Source organism: Triturus cristatus, chromosome 4_2, assembly GCF_964204655.1.
Source record: "Triturus cristatus chromosome 4_2, aTriCri1.1, whole genome shotgun sequence".
Lineage (NCBI taxonomy): Eukaryota > Metazoa > Chordata > Amphibia > Caudata > Salamandridae > Triturus > Triturus cristatus.
This window is the reverse complement of record NC_140586.1, coordinates 918,373,938-918,399,977: the sequence shown is the minus strand read 5'-3', so window position 1 is coordinate 918,399,977 and position 26,040 is coordinate 918,373,938.

Below are 26,040 nucleotides of genomic sequence, written 5' to 3'. Positions count from 1 at the left end.
TCATCCTTATCTCGCACTTCACCTTCTTCCCACTCGTCACTCTCCTCCTCGTAGTCCAACACCAATTCAGCCTCATTCACCACCGGCTCTCACCCTCTCCTGCACCACCTTCTTATGACCTCTCGCAACTACACCACTCTTTCCAGCGCACTTCTTTGTTGCCTCGGGCATTGCGCGCTGCTTCATTGGCGGGTAGGCTGCCGCGGACGCCCCTGCTGCTTCTGACCAGTGTCCCAGAGCCATTGTGCACCCCCCGGTCTCACCCCACCCCTCCCGGCCTCAGCCGCCGGGTGTTTCCATCTCCCCCAGGCTGCTCCAACCTGAGGGGACCCCAGCACCACCGGGCCTTACTGACGTGCTGGCTGTCCCTGCCTGCTGTGCAGTAGTGACCTATACCTACTTTCTCCCTGCCATCTCCTCTTCAGGCTCCTGAGCGCTGGATATATCCACTTCCCCTCCCCATGTCTTCTCTCCCCACTCCAAATCTCCCACACCAGCCCTCTCTCTGGCCTCACACATGGCTGCCCATCTGGCCTCAGTCTCCTGGATTAATTGCCTCTCCTCCCTTATTTTTTCCTCCAAGGTGAGCCCCTCCAATGAGGCAAAGAAGGGGGGTAAATGTCCCCTGCTCGGGCCCCCCAGTGGACCCTGATGTGGCCCCCTGCCCCTTGCCTGTGAGTCCCGCAACCTGCACTGGCACCTGGGTCCCCTCATTCTTGGCCTTATTTAATGCGGGCCCAGGTTCAAACTCTCGTCTACTGCCTCAGTCCCGAGGGGAGGCCTACATGAGAGGTCCAATGGGACGCTCTCCTCCCCCTGGGCCCCGGGCTCATTGAATTGCATGCCGGGGCCCGTGCTCAGCGGCTTCGGATCATGTTGCAGCTGCACCGTGCCCCCGCTAACACTCCTCACCTTGCTCCGTGTCCTCCGTCACCTGTGCGGGCAGGCTCTGCCTCCACGCTTCGGCTGCGACATCTTTGCTTGGCCCCGCCTTCTTGGCGGTTGGCGGCTCGTCACTACCGTCGCCGCCACACCCGCTGACGCAGACCATGTGGGTCGGACCCACATCCACTACAACACACCGGTTCGGAGGAGGTCTGCCCGGCCTGCCTGCCCTAGCACTCTGTGCTTCCCGCACCGCGTTGTTGCATGGTCCGGCCATCTTATCGCTGATTAGCCAAGTAGGCAGACGTTTTTCCTACTGCTCACTACTCGACCACAAAAAGGGGCCTCCGTTTGAAAGTGCCCTTGGCTAGCCTAAACCTACTGCTAACTGCGCTAATACACCTACTAATGTCAATTTCCCTAACCCAGTGGTGCGAGGTGTCAGGAAAGAGGCCAGAACCTCTCTTCCTGACACCTTTATAGCCCACCACTGACCCGCCCCTAAATTCCTCTCTTGAGACACCCTCCCACCTTGTCCTTCCGGCCTGCGCAAAGTATCCTGGGGGAAGACTGGCCTGCGACCCTTCTTCCGCCGGGGTCTGACATTGGCGAACGTGTACCTGTTTGAATGACTTCCGGTATGAGGGAAAGGGGGGGTGGATTCTTCCCACTCTTTGACCTGGAACGTCAGGGGTCTCAACAACAACCAAAAGCCAGAGAGGTTTTTGCCCATCTCGACAGGCATAATGTGGGCGTTGCGCTCCTGCAGGAGCCCCATCTCAGTGCGTGCTCAGCGGGTGCACTGGGTGCCCCCATCTCAGTGCGTGCTCAGCGGGTGCACTGGGTGCCCCCATCTCAGTGCACGCTCGGCGGGTGCCCTGGGTGGGCGATGATCCTCCTGTCAGTTTACATTGTCTCATTCTTCCTATGCATGGGGGATTGAGTAAGGGGGGTCTTGTTTTTTGTCACAGATGCGCAGGGCAGGTGTGATATACTGTGGGGAGGCCTGGGACGTCCAAAACCTACTGTTTATTGCTATGGGCCCAATGCAGACAAACCCGCCTTTGATGTTTTTGGGATTGAATTCTATCCACTGAACCTCAGGCTTTGATATGGGGTGGGGGGTGATTGCAACTGTGTCCTGCAGCCCCGTTTGGACAAACCCCATGTGCGCCCTGCACCGGAACCGTCGCTGCTGCACATTTGAGATCTATCATGGCGAGCACAGCTTCCCATACATTGTAGAGTGCAGCTACCATTCGCACATACACCAGGGGTGGTCATGACTTGATTACTGGCCATTGTGGAGGGATGCGATGCCCAGGGTAAGCGATGTAACACATTTAACCAGCGCCCTACCGGATCACACTCTGGCACAGGCCTCAGATGGGACCAACATTGCATGCCCCCAAGCCCACTCTCTGGTACAATGAAGCGGCAACTAGAGAAGGCAAACTCTGAGGCAAATATGCCAGGGAGGGAGCATCTGGGGCAGGGGGAGAACTGGCCGGTCACCAGCTGCTAAGGTTCAACGACCCTGGTCTGCTGAATATATTGTGGAGGATGAGGGTGGACAGAGGCGGGCGCACCAAGGTCCAAAGAGGTCTTACAATATTGTCAGGATCTTTATGTACCTACGGGCTAAAAACTACAATGCAGGGAGGCGAATATTTAGAGAATCACGCTCGACGTTTCTTTCTGGTGCAGTCATTCACTGTGGAGAAACTGAGAGGTGGTCGGTGCACTACCATGGGAAAAGCGCCCAACTCAGATGGCTTCCCGACAAATGTTATAAACGGTCTATAGATCTCCAGTATATAGGCTGCTGGCCAGGGCACAAGTCCTCAAAAAAGAAGTGGGGGAACTGACCTAGTTAGGTAGTATGCAAGCGACATCAGGGCACGCGACATCACGACGCGTGACATCACGGCACATGACATCACACATGGCATCACAGGAATTGACATCATAGAAAGTGGCATCACAACCCACGACTTTACAGGAAGTCGCATCACAAGAAGTAACATCAGATCTAAAGTCCTCCCATATATGTTAAGCAGGTCTATCGTGTACGTTTGAGCGCATTGCGAGGATAATAGCACAGTGAGATATGGAAGATGATATGTGACTTCTACACCTTGCAGTCCCCCAGTTTTATGCAACACATCCTGTTCATTAATTTACAAACTTCTATAATTTATTGTACAAGTAATTTGCACGTGTTGATGTAAAGCTCTCTGACACTCTGCATTGGAATGAGTAGGGATATACAAGAAGAAATAGTGGTACTTAAATTATTTCAACGCCTCCTCAGGGGAAGTAAGCTCTATATAAATTCAATTTGCTTTGTGTAAATACTGGGAAAGACCAACACATCTGACCTTCTTACAGTGCATGCACATCTCCTAAACGGACTGAACAAAGAAAAGCTGCCTCTCTTAAGTATGTGCAAAGTGCTAACAAGGTGTGAGACTTTGTTTCCCCTCCGCTTCATTTGCATCAGGTGTGAGTCACCTGACTGCTCCCACCCAAGAGACTGGAACAAAGGTGGCCTGATGACCCCTCAAATTCGACCTTTGTTATTGGCCAAGCAGGGGTTTTAAATAAGAACGCCCCATCCCTGTCGCCTGCACTTTGTTGCTTGTTGCAGCTGGAAAGCAGACAACGTGCAGGAGCTGCTGAAAGTGTCCAGGTGTTTGGAAATTACACTGGGACGAGTTCAGCACATTATTCAGTGGAGCCCAAATTCTTGGCAGGGTGGACGTTATTTACCCTGTGAAAATAGTGGGTGGACACCGTCCGCCCGCGTATACCCCCGACTTGTGCCCTGCTGCTGGCGGTCTTCTAGGAGGCAACTGGGGTTCTCCCACCTTCTACGCGAGAGACAGTGATTGTTAGGCTACTTAAACCTAACAAACCAGCGCATAAGTGTGACTCCTACCGGCACCCGTCCCTCTTAAATTGTGACACAAAAATCTTAGTAAAACTGGTAGGTAATCGGCTGACTCTTCACCTCCATGAACATGTACGGCCAGATAAGGCTGGATTTGTTACAGGCCGCTCCACTGCCCACAACCTGCGCTCTTTATTCGCTATCATACTAGACTAAACACTGCAGCAATCTTCTCAGAAGGATCTAAAGCGCTCGGCTCCCTTGAGAGGGATTAATATAATATTCACAGTATTGGGCAGGATGGGCGTACCACGGGATTGGTGTCCCAAATTAATTAAAGTTACTTTAAAATGCTCCTGAAACACAAGTATGTATAATGTCCAGCCTGCCTCTTTGGTGATCTGTGAGGGCTCGAGACAGGGGTGGCCCCTTTTGCCTCTACTTTTTGCCATAGTCATGGAGCCGTCACTAGTTCCAGTATGCCATACGTTATGTGAGCCCGCCTAGTTTGATTTCCCTATACGCAGAGTGCATGGCCTTCTATATCAGAGAACCACAGTCAAGTCTTAGAGTCATTATACAAGAGTATATCCGCTCTGGCTTATTCTCGGAGTCACTATCAATTGGGGAAAATCTCGGATCCTGCTTCTCACAACTGGCATGCCATGCTTTGCGCCCAATTTTTTCCACTGAAGTGGTGTGATGATTCCCTAAAATATCTGGGGATATGGGTGCATAGAAACACGGAGGTGGTGATAGGGGAAAACTACGGGGTCACCACCGACCACATTATGGAAGGAATAACTTGCTGGATTTCCCTTCCACTCTCTATGGATGGCCAAGTGGGTCTCATGAAAAACTGTGATACTGCCCTAGATGCTGTATCTCTTCTTGAATATAACGTTGCCGCTTAATAAGGCCCTCGTTGATGCCCTTCGATCACAGATTATCCCTCTTTGCCTTTTTATTAGACATATCGTACTCATCATAGCGCGTGCCATCATAGCATAAGCCATTCATACAAAAATCCTTCATATAACCATACAGCCTTTTATAGTCCCCACCATCTGGACCCATGAAAGGGTCGTGTGAGCTGGAGCCAGAGTCCTCTTTACCGCGCCGAATTGAACGACCACCAATGACCTCATGAGCATCTCGCACCGCCAGGTGTTACATTCTTGATCTTTTCATGCCCCCCAAAGGTGGATTAGAACCACATGTGGTGGTTGGTACTGAATTACCTACACCAGAGGCTGCATTTTTAAGAGTAGGATACTGCCTTTGTAAAGGAGTTGGTAACTGCCTTACCTAAAAACTCTCTCAGATTTCTTTTAAATATTTCCTCTTCTTTTTCCTTAATATTCTCAGTGCGGTCCATGAGGCCGTTATTGTCCACAGTGACCTGTTGATCTACATCCTGGGAGAACTGACCCCCCACAAAATATGTATATTATTGTTTCCATGTGCATTGCTAGAATCGATCCCCTTTAAATGAGGAAACAATGAGGTGTGCCCATGAATAACTGTATATTCAAATTAAAAAAGCAATAATTTATCCGTTCATTGTCAAACAAAGAAACATCTGCCGTATTCTTTAATTCAACTTTTTGAAGTTATCGCCAGTCAACAGCTTCCTTGAGCATGAAGTAAAACTTACAGTGCATTTGTGGAGTCTTCGTTAAACGGAAACAACCAGAAAAAACAGAACGGATAGTTTGTATGTACTGCACTTCGAGCAAAAGGCCAGTGTGACCGCCTTGTTCTTACTGCGCATCCTGCTGGCTCCAAACCAGCAACAAAGTATCGAACACAGACACCGCTCTATTGTAACAAAGTAACTTCTCCAGTAGATCCGTTCTCTTTTTTTGTAGTTTAATTTTTAACAATAGTAAGTAAACAATGATCAAAAATCGGTTATCTACACAGAAATATAAAATGCCAAACAGACAATATGAAATATAAACAGGAATAATACAAAAAAAAAGATCAACATAAGAAAAACAGTAGAAGTACCGCATTAACGTACAAAGATGCTAAGTTGATACATCACAATGTACATGTATTATTACAAGAAAAATAAAGTTCTTTGCAAATAATATATATCAGATTTATTGAAACCCCTCTGCATTGAGGAACATTGAAGAGTTAAAATCACCATAAATAAGCCTAAGAAGGTGTCCCATATATTATCAAACTGATGTAAATTATCATTTCATTCAGAAATCATTTTCTCAAAGTGAGCCACTGAGTGTATCTGATAAATTTCAATGAAGGCAGATTGAAGTCATGTTGTAAACTTGATAAAGATTTCAAGAACTGAAGTTGTGTGAACACATTTGCTACACGGCATATTTTATGTAGGGTCCAAGTAAACCAGTTGAGTTCAGCCCCATTGTATGTGATATCTGCATTATTCCACAGGGGGGTAGACAGTGAAGATGGATGTGAGTATTCGTAAGCCTATGTGCTTTCAGCCATGCCAATTGTGAAGAGTAAACAATAGGATTAGTGGAATAAGCACATTTTGGGTGTTTAGTATAATAAATAACCAGATCCTTGTCTGATTGTAATAGGGACCGTTCAAGTGTTACCAAGAGTGGTGCATTCCAAGGACTAGGTAACATGTAAATAGAGTGGTGCAATCCAATAATATTATAAATTGGGAAGACGTCGGCCTCCTTTAATGAGGAGTGTAAATTTGGACCACTCAATCGAAGTCTATCAGCAGCCTATAGGAACTGAGAGATAGTGGTTTGCAATGTTTTGAAAAAAGATTTTGAGATGAAGAGTGGAAACGTACCAAAGATACGGTTGAATTTAGGAATCGTATTTATTTTTATAATCTGAACCCTACCCCACAATGACTAGTTGAGAAGCATCCGACGTTCAAAATCTCTTTTGGTTTGCTCAATAATGGGATTCAAATTATCAGCAATCAGATTCTTCAGGCCACAATTAAGGAAAATCCCTATTTATTTTAATTTTGAACGAAGCCATTTAAATGGAAGACTGGTGAGGGTAGCTACTGCAGTAACGGGAATCAAAGTTAGAGCTTCACATTTAGCCCAATCAATTTTATAACCAGAAAAAACAGAGAAAGTGTTCAATTGAGAAGTTAGTGAGGTTGCGGAGGACTGTGGGTGTGAGTGAGTGAGAAGAACATCATCTCCATAACAGAAACCTTTGATTCCCCCAGCCGTAGTGTCAATTCCCTTGATACCCGTATTAGATGATATAGCTACAGCCAAAGGCTCTAAAGGCAATATAAATAATAAGGGAGAAAGTGGGCAGCCTTGCCTAGTTGAGGGATGGATGTTAAAATAAGGAGAAGTAAACCCACCACATGAAACAGCCGCTGTGGGAAGGTGGTACATGCCACTAAAGTAAGTCTCTGCTGAAACGCATCCTCGCCATAGTTTGAGATAAGTAACCTCAATCTACTCTATTGAATGCTTTCTCTGCCTCTAAAGAGAGCAGGACTTTCTCCTTTTTATCATTTTGTAGTTGCCATAAGTGTGAGATGATGCAAAGATGATTAGCCGATGAGCGACCTGGGACAAATCTAACTTGGGAGAGATGTATTAAAGAGGTAATAACCGACCTAAGATGATGTGCTAAAACTTTGGCCAGAATTTTATCATCTGAATTTATTAACGAATTGCAGGAAGAACTGTGATACGAGCCCGTAAGAAATCAGAAGGTAAATGTTCCAAACGCAATGGTTCATTGAAGACTGAAACCAGGATCAGGACAGTGAGAGTTTTTGTTATTTTATAGAATTCAATAAGGAACCCATCGTAACCCGGCACTTTCCCAGAAGCCAAAGAGCCAAGTGCCTTCAATATTTCAATACTTGTGACCTCCCCTTCCAGTTCATCTGTGTGTTCCTGTGTCAGCTTTGGAAGATTAATTTTGAGAACAAAAAGGTATTTTTCCTTAGAATAATCAGAGTTCTCTATAGATGTATATAGCGTTTCATAAAATGTCTGAAATTGGGACAATGTTTCTGAAGGATGAGTGAGTAAAATACAGATATAGTTCCTGATAGCAGAGATCACTCTAGAGGATTCTCTGTAACGTAATTGATAAGCTAGCAATCTCCGAGCCTTTTCACCACGTTCATAATGACGTTGACTAATCCGAAATCCTCGGCATGGGAACTGTAAAGGGTATTGAGAGCAAATTTCACTGAAAGCAGGTTTCTGCGAAGAAACGTCCTCAATGAGGTCTTAAAGCATATACCTATCTTTGGTATGATGTCAGGTTTGCCAGATCGATCTATGAATGGATCAATAGTGATGTTCCAATCTCTCCCAATTCCCATATGTGGACCAAAATGGTGTTATTAATCTATTACGGTGAAATATGAAAGTGAGTGTGGAGTCTGTCGTGGCATACACTGATCCTACTATTAGAAAAGTATTGCGTATTTGAGGTTTGATGAAAACATATCAGCCCTCAACGTCCTCCCATGTCTGGAATATTTTGTAGAGTGGATATTTATCAAAGCGAATGGTTACTCCACATTTCCTGGATGGTACTGAGGTGGTATCCGGTATCTTAGTGGTGGCACTTGCATGCATGACTTGGCCTACCCAATCTTGTGTGGAGTAAGGGGGGTTTCTTGCAATAATGCAATATCCAGTTTATTATGACCAATATAGGTAAGTATCTTTTTTTGTTAGATAAAATGTATCACACCATGTACATTCAAAGAGACAATTTTCAACGGTTTAGGGAGTTGACTGCATGGGTGTACTTGATAATGAAAAAAGATAAGCAATGAAATAGTGTTGCAAATGAAAATACACTGATTATGAATGCAATACAAAATATGATATTGATGTAAAACAACAAAATCAAAAGCCAGGCTAGTTTGTTAGAAGGTACTTGTGAACAATATAATAGGACACTAAAAAACAGGAAAGGAGAAAAAAGAGAAGAAACAAAAGGACAAAATAACTATGCAAAAAATGTTCCAAAATATGTCCAACAATAAACGGTCAGACAATAACGTGTAAACTGTCAAACTTCCATTTGTAACTTTTAGCTGCGGTGGAGTGTATGTAGTGGTGCGGAATGGAGGGTGCAAAACCATTGGTCTTGACTAGATCAAAGATTAGTACCCAGTATATTAACAGGTGCATCTATCGGGTATTGTGAAAGGAGGTGTGTGGCAAGTGAATTATACTATATCAGAAAGGGGGATAGCTTTAGAAAATTCATTACAAAGTTTATCGTAGTATCGTTCAAAGGAAGGAAAAAAATAAGCAGAAAACGATAGAAAAAGAGAGAAGGCAACCTAAATTAGATTGCAAAAAAAACCAAACCCATAATACTCTAAGAAAAAGATTAAAGGATATCGGGCAGGATAATTATACATTTTCCAGCTGTGACCTTGATTTGTCTCTTGGCTGTGAGTTCTTCCAAGATTTGAATCTACCACCATGGGACCATTTGCAAGTTGCTAGCTCCCATTTGCCATGATCATACGAGTCTGGAGAAGTACGACTGATCGGGTCCTGTGTAGCTGAAGAAGAGGCAGATTTGCGTTTCATCCCAGAGGCAATGTCTGTGAGCTCATAAGAAAAGTCATGTGGGTCAAAATACTCCTTAGTTTGTCCTCAATATGTGATGATCATGGTCACCAATTCCAAAAGGCCATATTTGAAATCTTTCTTCTTTAACCTAGGACAAAGAGCTAAGAATTGTTTCCTTTTAAGGTTATCAGGAGTGGAAAAGTTGGTGGCGTTTCAGGTTATGGACCAGGTTTCTTTTCCTTCAGTTATGATTTGACGAGCCTGTTGATGATGAAGGCAGCAAGCTAGGATATGTCGAGGTTGGGTGGTAAGAGTAGATATTTTAGAATGTATGTGGTTGGCACGCTGAAATTCAAGTTGGGGTGAAGGTGAGCTTCATCAGGTCAGGGATCATAGTAGTGAGAAATTGCATGATATCATCCTTCTCCAACTGTTCTGGTAGACCAATGGTTCTAATATCACTTCTGCTACGATCTTCCAAGTCAATTGTCTTTTGTTGGAGATACCAAATATCGTGCCCATGTTTAGAAATTTTATCCAGTCATGATTCAGCCTCAGTGAGGCGACCGTCTACCAATTGCGTAGGTCAATGAAACTGGGCTACCTCTCCCCTTAAAGACTGTACTTCTTGAGTTTTTCCAGTCAACGCATTATTTACTGAAGCAATTGAGGATTTAATGTCCAAATGTTCTTTAAGTAAAGTGTCCATTGCCGTAGCTGTGATGTCTTGTGAGGCCGCCATATTGGAAGATGGGCCACTATTGGGTGGAACTGATAATAAAGCCTCACTGTATGACAGATGCTTAATACTCAATTCATAAAGCTTTATTTCGGTTGCAAACCATAAAAGCACAAATATATAATACATATTGCACATTAATAGAAATTCATGGTTCATATTATACCATAATACATTAAAAGGAATAAAATATACTAAAGAGATAGCACAGTAAAACAATCAATGGCCAAATTGGGAACAATAATCTCAAGTAAAACATCATAAAGCTAGACGTCATTAGCCTTAATTATTGCATTCCGTACATACCACATAGAGAGGAGGAATTTCGCAGTGGCAAATACAAACACAGGGGACGTATCATATTTTAAGAGTCTGAAAACTTCCCTATAGTCACTAAGACCTCTTAATTTGTAAAGAGAAATGATCCATTTAGATCGTGCCCTGGTGTAAGAGGGACAAAATAGCAAAACATGCAAGTCAGTCTCCTCCACAAGAACACAACCAGGGCAGAGGCACCACCTGGAAGTAGAGGGCAGCCATTTGTTTGACAGAGCCCGCAGTGGTAGGGATCCGTGTCTGAATTGGAGATAAAGTTTTTTTGCTAGCGAGGGCTGGATGTCATCCAGGAATTTTTCAAAAATCTAATGGTCTTTCACCTCCAAAAAGAGGAGAGACAGCCTGCCCAAGCTAGAATTCAGATCACGGAGATTCAGATGGTGTTGTTTAAGGTGAAGTCCACAAATCATCCCTGTGTATATCGTAGCAGAGTTGTTTGACGTGTTTAAGCCACAAGATGTTACCCGAACCCCTAATAGACAATAGGTTGGCTAACTCCTCCTTGTAGCTTATCAGCTCGGGTGTGGACCAGAGTCTCCTCCAATATAACAGGGGTCGATGAAAAATGGTTTCCTGGATGGGGACCAATCCCAAATCCAATCTTAGAGGGATCAAAGGAGTGCTCTTAGGGAAATTAAGAAGACGCCTAATGAAATTATTTTCAGTAACGTACATAAGGCTTGCGTTAACATGGCCCCAAAGCTCTACGCCCTATAATGCCGCTCCCCTAGCCTGAGCCCTATACATTTCCACTGGGGGGCCAAGGGGTTTGTAAGAACATTCATTAAAAACCTTTAAAATTCCACCTGTTGATTGAATCAACTTAAGGATAGCCTTGGCCATATGAGAGTCCCACTCCATTCTATCATTCAAAGTGACTCCCAAATATTCAAAAGTGGAAACTCTTTCAAGAAAACATCCCTCCAAGTGTGGGTGGGGGTAAGTTGATGGTTTAGAATTAAAAAACATAAATTTAGTTTTAGAGAGCTTTATCTCCAAATTTCTAGAGCAGCAGAACGAGCAAAAAGCCTCCAAAGTACGCTGAGCACCCATTGGGGATTTTGAGAGCAAGAGGGTGTCGTCAGCGAACATTAGGGCTGGTATTCTGCGTGCTGCTAGAATCGGAGAATCAAGATCCTTTACCCCCAAGAGGTGTGAAATCAAACCGTTCATAAATAGAGTAAATAAATAGGGTGGGGGCCAACACACACCCCTGTCTGACAACCCTATCTACCGGAAAGGGGGCAGAAAGCTCACCATTCTTACCGTAACGAACCCTCGCAAACGTTCCTGAATGGAGACGCCTGAAGAGGTCACAAAGGTATGGGGGAGCGCCTATCAAGCAAAATTAACCAGAGCTTATCCCTCTGTACCAGATCAAAGGCGGATCTAAGATCCACAAAGATCAGGTAGAGAGAGCCCTTCCCCAAAAAGACCGTCTTCCAGTGAACCAGCTGTAGCCTAAACAGTTGATCGGTTGTGGAAACCCTAGGGCGAAAGCCTGCTTGAAAGGGCGATAGGATGTGAAATTCTTCCATCCAGCTTAATAGTCTTAAATACCGACAAAGGACTGTAACTGGCTATAAATAAAGAGAAAACATACTCCTTCTGCAGAATTCAGGTCAAAGGAGATCAGTTTCATGAAAAATAAAGCAGGTATTGTGCAATAATAAGACTTGGGGGAGTGACGTGTCAGTAATTGAAGAACTGAGGAAATCTCCATTCATTTCATGTGCTTCTATAGCTGCTCCTACACCATTCCTCTACGCCATACCAAGAATCATTAATAGAAAAAACAGTGTAGCAGTAAAAAGCAACAAAATGGAGAAAAGAGGAAAAAAAGGGGGGGGGGAAAGCTACTCAATGAACTGGCAGCAATACAATCATGAATCGAGGGCCAGTGATACAGTATATTTATTACTAGTCTCCTTATGGCAGGACAGCCCATCCCTGAGATACGACTAATGACCTGGAATGTCAACTGCCTAGGAGACAAGATTAAACATGGAATAGTACTCCAATTTATTAAAAGGCAATCCCCTGACATTGTCCTATTGCAGGAAACCCATCTCATGGGCAATACATGCAAAGCCCTAGATCGGTGGAATTATGAAATGAGAGTGCATGCAAGCTACATGTCTGGGTCCATGGCCGGACTGGCCATAGCGGACACCGGGCATTTCCCCAGTGAGCCACCAGGGTGGGGGCCGATTTTGTGCCCCTGGGGGGGCCGTTTTTGTTACAGGGCCATTTTTGCAACATAGCTGCAATATCAGCCCCTGTAACAAAATCGGCCGAAACTGGCCCTGGCTAGCCTCAACCCCCCGGGGGGCCAGCCGAGCACTTTGCCGGGGCCGGTTTTGGTTCCCATTCCGGCCCCGTCTGGGTCTAGGGGCATGGGGATTCTCCTCAGGAAACGATACCCTCACATTATTGATAAGATTTGGTCTGATAAGTTGGGAAGATTTGCAGCACTTTCAGGGACATGGCAGGAGGAACAATCAATATCTTATCAGTATATGTCCCCGCGAGTCTGAGGGCTTTGACTGTGTCTGACTTGTGGCAAGATGTGATTGTTTAGACCATCTGCCACCAAGGATGCCACACCCCTCCCAAACATGTCTGTTCGAGTTTCTCTCTGCGTTGGGGTTGACTGGCGTTTGGGGAGCCCTATATCCCACCATAAGGGAATACACCTTTCAATCGGGGGCACATGGGAGTCGTTCGAGAATCGACTTCCTAATATCATTAGCACCCCATCTCTCACACTTTAAAGACATGAGACACTTGGCGAGAGGCATCTCCCATCATTCCCCGCTATGGGCGAGATACAGTGTGGGTAATCCACGCCCCACCGGGCCAATTGCCATTAATCCGTGGTATATCAAAGTGCCTAAAATCAGAAAAGGGCTTGTTGAGGCCACAGAACACTATTTGTGAGAAAATGAACACTCGGTTACTTTGTTAGTGACACTTTGGGAGGCCTATAAGATGGTGGTCAGGGGACAGGCCCTTTCATTAATAGCAGGGCATAAACAAGACAAGAGAGCAAGGGTGACGCAACTAGAGCAAGAGGTATTAGAGCTTGAAGTCCAACTAGTGGCAAATGATAATGAGAACACAAGACACACACTAAGCCTCAAACAACAGGAATATAGGGATTATGTGATGGAAGGGGCCAGACCCACGGCTAGGGCAACACAGCATTGGGTGTATGAGCTAGGAGACAAAGCAAAGCTAGGAGACTGCTTGCATGGCTCGATAAACGCGAGAGGGCAAAGTGGTGGGTCGCAACCATATGTTTGCATGATGGGGAGCTCCTCAAGCATTCGTCAATGCTTTTGCGGACTACTATTTCCGGATCTACTCCACAGGGTCCACATTTTTGGAGCAAGACGCTCAGGCGTTACTGGTGGACATTCCACTCCCGTCCCTCGATCCTGAACATGCACGGCTTTTAGATAGTGAGCTTACAGAGGTTGAAGTGACACAAGCAAATAGGGCCATTAATTCGGGAAAGGCAATGAGACCAAACGGTATCCCAATAGAATGATACAAACTCGCTGCTTCCTCCACTGCGCCACATTTGTTGAAGATGTTTGAAGAGAGTAAGCACCAGGGAAGGCTTCCCACTGATCAGAGACTCACCGCTATAGTTTCTATTCACAAGGAGGGGTACCCGGCAGAGCAGTGCACCTCTTAACTACCTATTTCATTGCTCAATGCAGAAGAGAAAATTCAATCTAAACTTCTGGCCCTATGACTTCTCCTGCTTCTCTGTGGATTGGTCCACCTGGTCCAGTCTGGCTTTATGCCAGGGCCCAACACCGCTCTTAATTTGAGGCATCTCCACAGAGTTTTAGGACGCACACACAGAATCCGAGAAGATGCAGTGATTATGTCACTTGATGAGCGCATGACCTTTGACACTATTGAGTGGCCATACCTCTTTCTGTGCTTAAACGAATGGGCTGTGGGCCGCGTTTCTTGTCCTGGCTTCACCTCTGATATGCTGATCCCCTAGCACAAGTAGTGGTTAATATTGGGGTTTCCCGAATCATTCTTCTACAGTGAGGGACGAGACGGGGCTGTCCCCTATCACCCCTCATATTTGCTCTAATGCTTGAACCTTTGGCGGCTTGGATTCGAGGCGATCCGCTGATTAGAGGCCTCAGTTGGACAGAGGACTAGGAAGACAGTCCCAGGAATGGCACCTTTCCCAATAAACATAGAGGTTGCTGAAGGTGCAGCTCGATGTCCAGACGAAGAATACGATTTCATTGTGTAGTTCGATGCGTAGTAGAGTGCGAGAATTGGCTCAGATCTCTCCTCCGAGCCTTAGAGGAGAGTCGCATCGCTGTCGACACCAAGCTCCACAGTTCGTTTCTGAAGGAAAGGCCTTTCCTCCTCATCCCACTCAACGGGCCCCGGCATAAGACCGCAAACTCGCTCTTTCCCCAAACAACGCCTTGCGACACTACGGGGTAAAGCTTAGCTCAGCAGCAAGAAAACAGATCCCCGTGGGGATTGGTGCTATTTATAAAGTTTGACTGGCTATGTTTTGAGTCACTTCCGGCTGGGCCTGTTGGATTGCGAGCATTACTGGGCGTTTAAGCGCTGTCCAAAATAAACAGGAAGAAAAGAGACTGCCTAGTATGACCCTCCAGTCTAGTTAGATAGTTGTGTGTGCATACCCATGATAGTCTTTTGAACATTTGTTTTCTGTAGGCTTTTACTGACAAACAAGAATCCAAGCAAATTAATATTTTATATTCAAGAATCTTTGCTGGACCAGAGTCCATTAGCAGCTGAGCCCCGCAGTGAGATGCAGCTCCAGGCGCCATGCTTTGCATGGCCGGATTTGCATGTCTCACTTTGTGTATTCACTGCACGAGCTGCCAGGGTTCCTAATGCATTTTCCATTCGTTTCCACCCACATTGACCTCCTAATGACCTCATTAGACCATGCTGTTTGTAACCCTCTCCTCTCTCCCACAGGGATTGATGGGCAGCTGACGTCACCATTCCTGTGCCATGGCTTCCAGGTGCTGCAGCGGGAGTGGCTGTGAATAGGGGATTTGGATTTTTCACCATTTTCAAACCCTCTGGACTTGAAAATTACTGCGGACTTAGGAGTCTAGAAACTAAAGAAGGAATGCCCAAAACAGCATTTTCAAATGATAAAATATTACTAATGAAAATAGGATATTCCTGCGAGGACCAAGCCAACTTTTAATGCAATCCACGGATCCCTGGTCCCGTCTCCACTCTTGAGTGAAGTCTTTTCCTGCCCCACAGAGCGAGGAAGAGATCTTACAATGACCAGAAATCAGGGTCTTTGCACTCTTGTCGCATCAGTGGGTGAACAAACGAGACTCTGCCCTGGAAATGGAGAGTAACAAAGGCTTCTCAAGAAAGGATGAACAGCACGACATGAACTGGTCGTAGAATATCTGGGGAAAGTGCAGCTTCCCCCAGAATAGTCCCGCAGGCTTATTTACTACTCCAACTTCAGCCCGGGAATATTGTGGGGACAGTTAAAAAACCCAGATAGTTTAAACAAGCGTTGACGAGCAAAACCAAAGTGCCTGCCTTTCATTGCATTTTGGAAGTGCTGTATAGCTCCGTCAAAAGGAGCAATCGTGGTCGTCTGATTCCACATCAGAGCGCGTGCCGGCCAAATGATGCAGGGGCCATTTGCTTTACTGTATTATTTACTGATCCAAGATGGAAGACACCACTTGGATTGGTACATAAAAAAGAAAGTTTCTTTGAGCAAAAGTGCCTATTTTTTAAAAAAAAGTTTTTAAAAGGATTGCAGCTATGAGGAGGGTTGGGGTAGAGAGTGGCGGAGGAGTCGGCGGGGTAGGAAAGAAGCAGCACACAGAGGGCTTGGTGAACATAAGAGGACAAGAATATCACAGAGGCACATGGTGAGAGAGAAACACAGAGAGCGGGGTGGTAGGTGCAGGAGAGGGTAGAGAAGCAGATAAGGGACAGTTGGAAAACAAACTTGCAGCGTGCTTAAGTAAAAAGAAACTAGAGAGCAGCATGGGGGAGGAAAGCATTACTGAGTGGGAAGAGACGCAGACAAGGGAACCAGCTGTAAAACGCTTGCACTCTCGCTGCATGCTGACGATAAAAGAAAGTAGTTCTCTAAAAGTAAGCAGTGGAAGCATGTAAGCAGGGAGGGGCGGGACAAACAAGATGGTCGAGCAAGCTATCAAATAAGAATCAAGCAAACCAGAGTGACAATAGAGCCAGCCAATGGTAAGCAATGAGTGGGCTTTAAGCCCACTGTAAGATCTTGGTAAGCTGAAAATAGGCCATTTGCAGCTGGTAGGCTTGACTGGAAACAAAACAATCTTGCGAAATTTCGCCCAACAGGGAAATGTAGATCCCACACAGATTGGAAGTCTGGGGCTCTCAACATCTAATATACATCACCTAGAGAGAACAGAGAGGCTGAGAAGGGCCCACACCTGCCTCTAAAGAAACTGTAAAACACAACAATTGGCGTGGTGTCCTTATAAGAGCATCTGGGGGGGATTCCTGTTGCTACTCTAGTGATCCTGTTTGAATAATGCTGGTGTGCCTCCTACTAAACCTGGCCATTCCAAGAATTGGACATGGTGGGCTCACTCACGTAATTGGACATGCTTCATCACAGCTCACCTGGTCCAGCTCTGGGAAGATGGTACCACCGGGGTGGACTCTACCTTGGGCTGGGCAATCCCAAGGGAGTTCTTGGATATTAATCTTTTTTTCTGGATAGTTTGGGTCCAGGTATTTAACTAAAAATCCCTCAGGGTATACCACAAAAGTATCCTTTCATTAAGGTGGTACCCTGGGTATAATTAAAAAGTATTGTAAGGTATTGACAGTGTAAATTGGTGGAGGTCATGATCCTTGCATACCCTTGGCAATTCAAGGTCAGGGCTCCAGACAATAACCCTGATGAATGTCTGGGACCATTTAGGCTTTTAAAAGGGCAGAAACATGCTGGTCTAATCCAAGAGTCTGCAAGGATCATATCATCTATCTAAATACCCTGTCAATACCAAACGGTACTTTTAATTACAGGGAGGCGGGCATCTCCACTAGGGGTGAGCCTTGCTCAACTATTCCAAGGACTTTGATACTCTCTTCGTCATGCTCTGCTCCTTTGTGAATACGTCTCATCTAAATAATTTCTAACTGTCGGAACATCATTCTGTAGTGCCCTTCCCCGCTTTCCTGTAGGATTTGATGGTATTCAGTGCCACGTCCCTTGTGGTTGTCCACTGACATACAACATTGGTTATACCCAACCTGCTTAGTTCACTTTATACGCCATGGTAAATTGGAATAGGGAGTGTACCAGTGGTGTGGAAGTTAAAATGGGGTACGTTACTTGCAGTGAATATCTGAATCATCTTCATGCATGACCAAAATGTATGGCTCCAAGAGCACATTTGAGTCCTGGCTAGACTGCAGTCTTTAAACCACCGCAGTAACACATGGCCAGGAAAAGTGCTTAGGGGCATATTATCAAGAAACTGCGTAAAACATTATCAACGCTTAGCGGCAGAAAACTACCGCTAAAGCAGCGATAATGGGATTGATAATATGCCGCAGAGAATTCCCATAGAAGCCCATGTTCTGGTGTGAACATGGGCTTCTATTGGAATTCTCTGCGGCATATTATCAAGCCCATTATCGCCGCTTTAGCGGCAGTTTTCTGCTGCTAATGCAGCGATAATTTTAACGCTGTGCTTGATAATATGCCCCCATGTTGTCTTTCATGAATTCCAAACCTTAGAATTACCCCCAGATGACAGACTGGATCCGGAGAATTTTTTCTTCCGCAGTACCCCTGTGCGTCGGTAGGTGACATCGATCGACTCCGCGTTTGTCGTTGGCGTAGTGATCACCGGAATTACGTCGCGGTATCTACTTAGATGCCGCCCCTGCGCGCTGACATCAGTTCTTTTCACGACATTCCATGCCAGAAGTGTAGAGCCATGCAAGACACTGGCCACTGATGCACAAAACTAGGGCCCTGAAATGGAGTCCCTTACCCTAAAAGCCAGTACACAGAACGGGGAGGATGGGTGGGGCGGTGAGGAAACCATAACTAATATATGGATCTTACAGATATATCGTTACCGAAGGTAAGTAACTTGTTCATCTGAAAGAGACTATTAGTTATGGATTCCTCGCCTTAGAATAGATACCCCAGGAATACCAACCCCGGAGGTGGGTCTGCGAACTAAGTTCACACCAGAAAGGCCTGGAGAACTGAACGGCCAAAGAAGTCGTCTCTCTGGATTTGGCTGTCCAGGCAGTAATGTTTGGTGAACTTGTGCAATGAAGCCCACGTGGCTGCCTGGCAGATTTTATGAAGAGGGGCACCATGTCCCAAAGCAGTAGTAGCTGCTGCCCCACTGGAGGTTCCTTCTTCACTAAAGAATAGCAGATTTTGATGCAAAGAACGACCCATCAAGAGATGGTCTGCTTTTGCATGGCCTGGCCTTTCTTGGTGCCCACATAGCCAACAAAGAGCTGGTCATCCACCCGGACTTGTTATGTGCGATCCAGATAGAATGAAAGCGCACGTTTTGGATCCAGACGGTGGATCCTCTCCTCCTCTTTAGAAGGATGCGGGGGCGGGAAGAAATTGGGCAAAGTGATGGTCTGTCCGATGGGAAGAAAAGGCCTAGTGCGAAGCACAACCATGTCCTGATAAACAGCCAGGAAAGGAGGTTTGGAAGAAAGAGCTTGAAGCTCACTCATCCTGCGAGCAGAGGTGATGGCAATCAAAAAGGTAGTTTTGAGTGTCAAAAGTTTGGGAGGACAGTTATGTAGCGGCTCGAAAGGAGCACACATAAGATAGGTCAGAACCAGGTTCAAGTCCCATTGGGTCATTCAGAAAGGATAGGAGGAAACAAGTGAGTAATGCCCTTAAGGAAACTATTTACAATAGGGGCCTTGAAAAGAGAATGTTGATCTGGAAGGTGAAGAAAGGACGAAATGGCAGCGAGATAGCCCTTGAGAGTGCCCAGAGCAGAGCCCTGCTGGGCCAAGGAAAGAATGAAGAGGAGAACCTCTGAAAGGGGGACAGAAAGGGGATCCGCAGCCTTTGCTGTGCACCATGCCACAAATTTGTTCCATCTACATGCATATACCGTTTTGGTGGAGGGACGCCTGACTGCCAAGATAACGTTACTGACTTCGGGAGGGATGGTCGAAACCGGTCAACTGTTGACGCTCAATCTCCACACAAGGAGATGGAGGCTGGACAGGTTCGGGTGGAGGACAGTCCCCTGCTGCTGAGACAGAAGATCCTCCCGAAGGGGCAGTCTGATCGAAGGATCGATGGCCATGTGCCAGAGCTCGGGATACCAGACTCTTCGTGCCCAATCAAGAGTCACAAGAATGACTTGGGCCCGGTCGTGCTTGATCTTCTTCAGCACTCTGGGTAGAAGTGGTATAGGCGGGAAGGCATATAGAACACCGCAACTCTATTCGCAACGAAAAGCGCCACCTAGCGAGTACACGCAGAACTATTGACATTGCGCCTTCTCTTCAGTGGCGAATAGATCTAACCAAGGCTCTCCCACTGCTGAAAGAGACCTTGCACCACTTCTGAGTGAAGACGCCATTCGTGATCCATCATGCACCGGCGGCTGAGTTTGTCCGCCCTGGCGTTCAGTGAACCTGCCAGGTGTTGAACCACCAGAGACATGCCCTGATGTTCCAGCCATGTCCAAAGATGAAGAGCCTCTTGACATGAGGTCCACGACCCCACCCCGCCCAGTTTGTTGCAGTACCACATGGCGGTGGTGTTGTCCGTGAACACTTGCACTACTCTTCCTTTGACAGAAGGAAGGAATGCCTTCCGTGCAAGACAAATCACACGGAGCTCCAGAAGGTTGATATGGAGCCTGGACTACGCCGGAGACTAGAGACCTCTGATCTCTACCTCCCCCATGTGTCTGTCGCCACTGTGAACTCTGGTTGGGGAAGGGAGAGGGATCTGCAGTTGACCCATTCCTGGTTCGTTGGCCACCACTGCAATTGGTGTGCAGTGCCCTTCGAGATCTGGACCCAATCGGAAAGATCTCTCTGATGCTGTGCCCACTGGAACTTCAGGTCCCACTGCAGAGCCCGCATATGCCACCTGGCATAGTCCACCAGCAGGATGCCGGAGGCCATGAGGCCCAGTAGCCTCAGAGTCATTCTGACCGTTACCTGGGATAGAGACTGAAAGATCAGCATCATAGCCCGCACATTGATGGTGAACCCCAGCGAATGCAGGAGGTCGGCCGTAGTCTTGGAGGTGGGATACGACAGCCTGGGGCGAGACCGCCTTCAACAGCCAGTCGTCGAGACTGGGGAAGACTGGAACCCCTGATCTGCGCATCACTTTCGTGAACACCCGAGGGGCGCTGGCAAGGCCAAAGGGGAGCACGGTAAACTGAAAGTGCTCGTGGCCTACTGTGAGTAACGCCTGTGGGCCGGCAGGACAGGGATGTGAAAATAAGCCTTCTGCAAGTTCAACGCTACCATCTGGTCTCTAGGGCAGACAGGACCTGAGTCAATGTCAACATTTTGAACTTCTCCTTCCGGAGGAAGCAGTTGATGTTCCTGAGATCCAAGATAGGACGCAGGCCCTTGTCCTTCTTGGTCACCAGAAAGTAGAGGGAATAACAACCACAACCTACTTCTGTGGCAGGAACTTGCTCTATGGCTCCTTTGGCCAAGAGAGCGGTCACTTCCTGGCGAATAAGGGCCAAGTGATCATCCGACATGCAATGGAATTGGGGTGGCATGGATGGAGGGGTAGTCTCGCAGGGGAGAGAGGAGCCCCTTTGGCCTGTCTGCAAAACCCACCTGTCCTATGTGAAGTTGAGCCAGTGGGGGAGGTGATGGCGGATCCTGCCACCCACTGGCAAATGGTGGGCCTGAAAGGTCAGACAAGGAGGGCTTGAAGGCTGCTGCAGAGGGTGCGCTGGTGGATTGGACCGGCCGCTGGCCCCTAGACCCACGACTGTGGGTCCGCGACCGCGCAACGGCTGGACAGCTTACGTAGGCCTGTGGCTCTGGGCGGAACGTGGCGGGCACCCCTTCCATGGACACGAAAGGGGCGAAAAGCAGACTGCGTGGGTGAGAGGTAGAAGCAAGGCCCAAGGACCTGGTCGTAGCCCTGGTGTCCCTAAAGCGCTCGAGTGCGTTGTCTGCTTTGTCACCAACAAGCAACGGCCATCAAAGTGCATGTCCAAAAGTGTAGCTTGGACATCACCCGAAAAGCCAGTGGACCTAAGCCAGGCGTAGCATCTCAGGGCTACCGACATTGAAGTCACCCTGCCCAGCGAGTAGAAGGTGTCCAGTCCGCATCATACGGCAAACTTGGCCGAGTCTCTCCCTTACGCAACTGCACGAGAGAGCATGTCCCGGGCCGCCTCCGGGCACTGTGGCAGCACCTGCACGACCGTGTACCACACAGAATGGGAGTGATGGCCCAAGAGACATGCAGTGTTGACCGACCGCATGTAGGAGAGTAGGATCTGCTTCTTATAGTTACCCCCACTTTTTGCTGATGTTTCACTGTTTGCGACTTAGTCTGGCTGGGATCCTGCTATTCAGGACCCAAGCCTAGCTGCTTTCTCCTCTAAATTGATTACATGTACTTTAGGTACACTCCAGCTAGGAAGTCCCTAGTATATGGTATACTATATACCCAGGGCATAGGTCTCTCAGGGGCTGCAGCATGTATTATGCCACCCCTGGGAGAACATTCAAAATGGCACAACAGGTCTTCTACAGCAGTCTGTGTAAGGTGGTGCATGCTCCCCTTACTTAGATATAGGTTCACTATATCTACTCCATATCACTGCACATATTAACCTATTAGTCACCCCTATGGCAGGCCTTATCAATCCTGAAGGCAGGGTGCTGGGTTTTATGTGAGAGGGTACACCTGCACGAGCAGAGCCCCTCTGTAGCCTTCGGAACCTATATTCCGGGGTTGTTTGCGATGCAGCCAACCATATATACTTAAGTGCATTATAACCTTGTGGTAAATGCTAACTTTAAAATATCTGCATGGAAACATGTCGTGTTTGGTGTCAAACACCTTGGAATCATACCTCCAAACCAGCAACTGGTGTGGGAAGTATGATTCCACCCTCCAAGAGCGAGAAATATGACACCAGTTATCCTGGTACCAGCTTTCTCAACCCTGGCATCACAAGATGGATGCTGCCAGCCGCAGACACGAGTCTGCCCTCCTGCTGCTGGACAAAAACTCTGGCAAGGGAAGGCTGGACAATAGGTTTCCTGTCACAGGGAGGTGTGACCACCTCCCAGACAGGCTTAAGTGTATTGGGGCTGGGTGGGTGCACTCCAAGAGTGCTTTGATGTCTGCACTGGGGGCACATTTGGTGTCCCTGTGCATAGTCCAGCTCAAACTGGTTGCAGGAGCCATTTGCTCCTGCTCTGGCGTGAAACTGGACAAAGGACATGGGTGTAGCCACCCCTTTGTCCTGACCCTCCCATAGGTGGGTCCCGAGAGTTTGTCCCACACCTTCCTTGGGTATAAAGTAGGAACCCCTGGCTACAGGACTTTGGATTTACCTGGACGAAACTCTGCTACAGGAACAAAGTACTTCGACTATCTACACTACGTTGGATGACTGAAGAACCTCCCTTGGAGTAAAGGAGTTACTCCCCTGCAAGGCCGCACCTTAAACGCATCTGACCGGTTTGCATCTCCCCGAGCTCCTGTAGACTCCAAAGACTTCTGCAACACAGGAGGTGGGTTCCCAAGTGTCCCCGTTGTCGACTAGAGCTCTCAGCAATCCTGAGACCCGCAGCCCTCGTGGGGACCGTGCAACTCGTACCCCTGTGCACCGTGTCCATTTGCAGCTGCTTTTCGGCAACCCCTGAGGCGGTGCTTTGGGCTACTTGTAGTCTGGACCCAAGCAGTATTTCCACTGAAGATTTCCAGCCTACACTCCACGAGGGTTCCGTGGGCTGGTATTTTGTGACTCAGCTCGAGGTACCTTCGCGGTCCCTGGTCCGTCGACTTGTGAGTCCCTGAGAAGGGAACTTTAAGTGGGCTTTCCTGGTTGCTCCAGACGTGACCTGACTCTCCATCGCTTAGGGAGTCCCCAGGACCTTGCTGGTCCTCACCAAAGCATCTTTTCTCTGACCACGTTGGTTGCAGTTGCCAAGGCTTGTTGGTGTTCAATCTGGACACTGAACCTTCTATGTTCTAAAGGGTTTGCTTGAAGTCCTCTCTTAAGTGTCCTTAATCTTTAAAATTCCAACCGCGACTTTCCCATAGAGTTGTACGGAGCTCGCAGCTGTGTTCTCACACTGCACACATCCTTCGTGGGTCCCCTAAGTCACTACCTTGGGTGGTTCCTTGGGGTCCCAGCGATTCTACGTGCTCTAGGCACTGTGTCTAGTCAAGTCATGGTTGTTATACCACTTTTAGTATATGGTTCGGTCTCCCCCTGGAGCCCGCTGTGTATTGTGTCGTTCTAGTGCTTTAATATTGTGTACCTTGTTCTCTAATCTCATAAAGAGGTTAGTAGAGAGAGTGTTTAGTAATAAATAAATATATTTTATATATTCCTTGTGTGGTTCTCCTTTCATTTGGTCATTCAGGAGGTTATAATCTGGTAAACCAAGCTGCTTAACATTCCTTCGAGATTTAGCCTGAAGGCTGCTCTCCATAGCTACCGCTAGGATAGCTTTAAAAAAAAGGTTGTGTTTAACCTAATCAATAAGGGTCGTTTGGACCGGTGCGAGGTGCCCACTGTAGACAGCATATACCAGGCCAACTTCTCACACTGCAGTCCTAAACTTGAAGAAGAATACATTTTTTTCCCCCAAGATGGTCCAGCTTCTTGGATTTCCTATCAGGTGGAGCGGAAGGGAATAAGCCCTTGGAAGTTGAGACTTGGACCACCAAGCTCTCGGAGGGTAGATTGTTGGGAGAGGAAAATGGGGTCGCCCGGGGGCATTGGGCAGTCATCCTATCCACAAGGGCCCCTGTGTTGGGCTTGGACCAAGTGCCCAAAAAGGATGTCCGTGAGGGCCTCATTGAACGGCAGCAGGGGCTCCCAACTGCCGCCGGTTGAAGCACCTCGGGCAGGAGGTTAGTCCTGACTGCCACTGTCGAGTGGGAGGCTGGGGTCAACGTCGGTTGGGGACACAACTAGCTTTGGAGGGGGCAGATGTGTCGCCAATGGATTTGGCACCAGAGGAGGTGTCATAAGGTCGACCGGCCCGATACGGAATCAGGCCTGGATCCCTGGGGGCCCTGGGGCACTGGAGCCGAAGCTGCCACCATCGACGGCCTAGAACCCCCAGACGAGTCGGCGGGGCCTGAAGGCGTGCCAGCAGAGTCGGGCTGCCCAAAGATGGAGTGGAGGGCTTCGTAAAAGCTACGAAGTTGAGTAGGGGTTGCTCCGGCTCCCGGGAAGGGAGGGAAGGCCAGAGTCGGCCCAACAGCCTCCGCGGGCAGAGACGGACGACTACCTTCCGCATCCCGCGTCATGTCGGTCGATGCTTCTTTGCTTTCTTTTTGAGCTTCGACTTACCCGAAGACTTCGACGAGGAGTGGTGGTGATGGCTCCTTGACCGGTCCCACAACCTCTCTCTCGACTGGGACCTCGAGCGGCGCGGAGCCGACAGCCAGGCCTCGAGAAGCTGTCAGGACCACTCCCGCAAAGACTTCTGAGCCATGGCCTGGCAGTCAGAGCATGACTTTGGGTCGTGGTCGCGCTCCAGACACCAGAGGCACACAAGATGGGGGTCCATCACCGACATCCGCTTGTGGCAGGATCTACGAAGCTTGAAGCTGGTCCGCCGAGATGACATCCCTGTGCACCAGGAGTCGGACAACTTGAAAGATGTCGACAAAAAGTCGATAAGAGTCAAAAAGTGACCGAGGTACCGCTCTCTCCGAATCAGCGCTGGCTGGCACATAAAAAGTAAGAACTGACATCAGCGTGCAGGGGCGGCATCTAAGTAGATACCGCAATGTCATTTCAGGCGATCATGATGCCAACGACAAATGCGGAGTCGACCGACACCACCTACCGACACACAGGGGTACTGCTAAAGAATACATTCTCCGGATCCAGTCTGACACCTGGGGGTAATTCTAAGGTGAGGAATCCATAACTAATAGTCTCTTTCAGATGGAAACATTTACAAGTGTGGCCTCTACCTTCCTAGTGGAATGCACCCTGGGTTTGTTATCCAGGGTTTACACATAGAAGTCTAACAAGCTTGAATAGTTTCCACTGTCCCTCTTGCAATAGCTCTTTTGGCACCGGGAAATCCCTATTCCCTGTTGTGGGAGCCTCAAAAAAAATATCTGGATTTTAGATGTATCCTTGTGGCATCTATAGATGGGTCTTTTGGATAGTTCATTCTAAGTGTCAGGGACTTGAACCCTAGTTTGTGCATCGGTTTGAAAGGATGTTACATGAGGTGTGCAGGTACCCGGGTGACATAGAAATGAGGGCCTATCTTGGTGGTGAAATTCTCTTCACTTCTTCTGAGAACGATTTAATTACTGTTGTGGAGAAAAGGTTCCTTTCCGAGAAACCTTGGGTATATGCGATAATCGCAGAGAGGTGCACTCA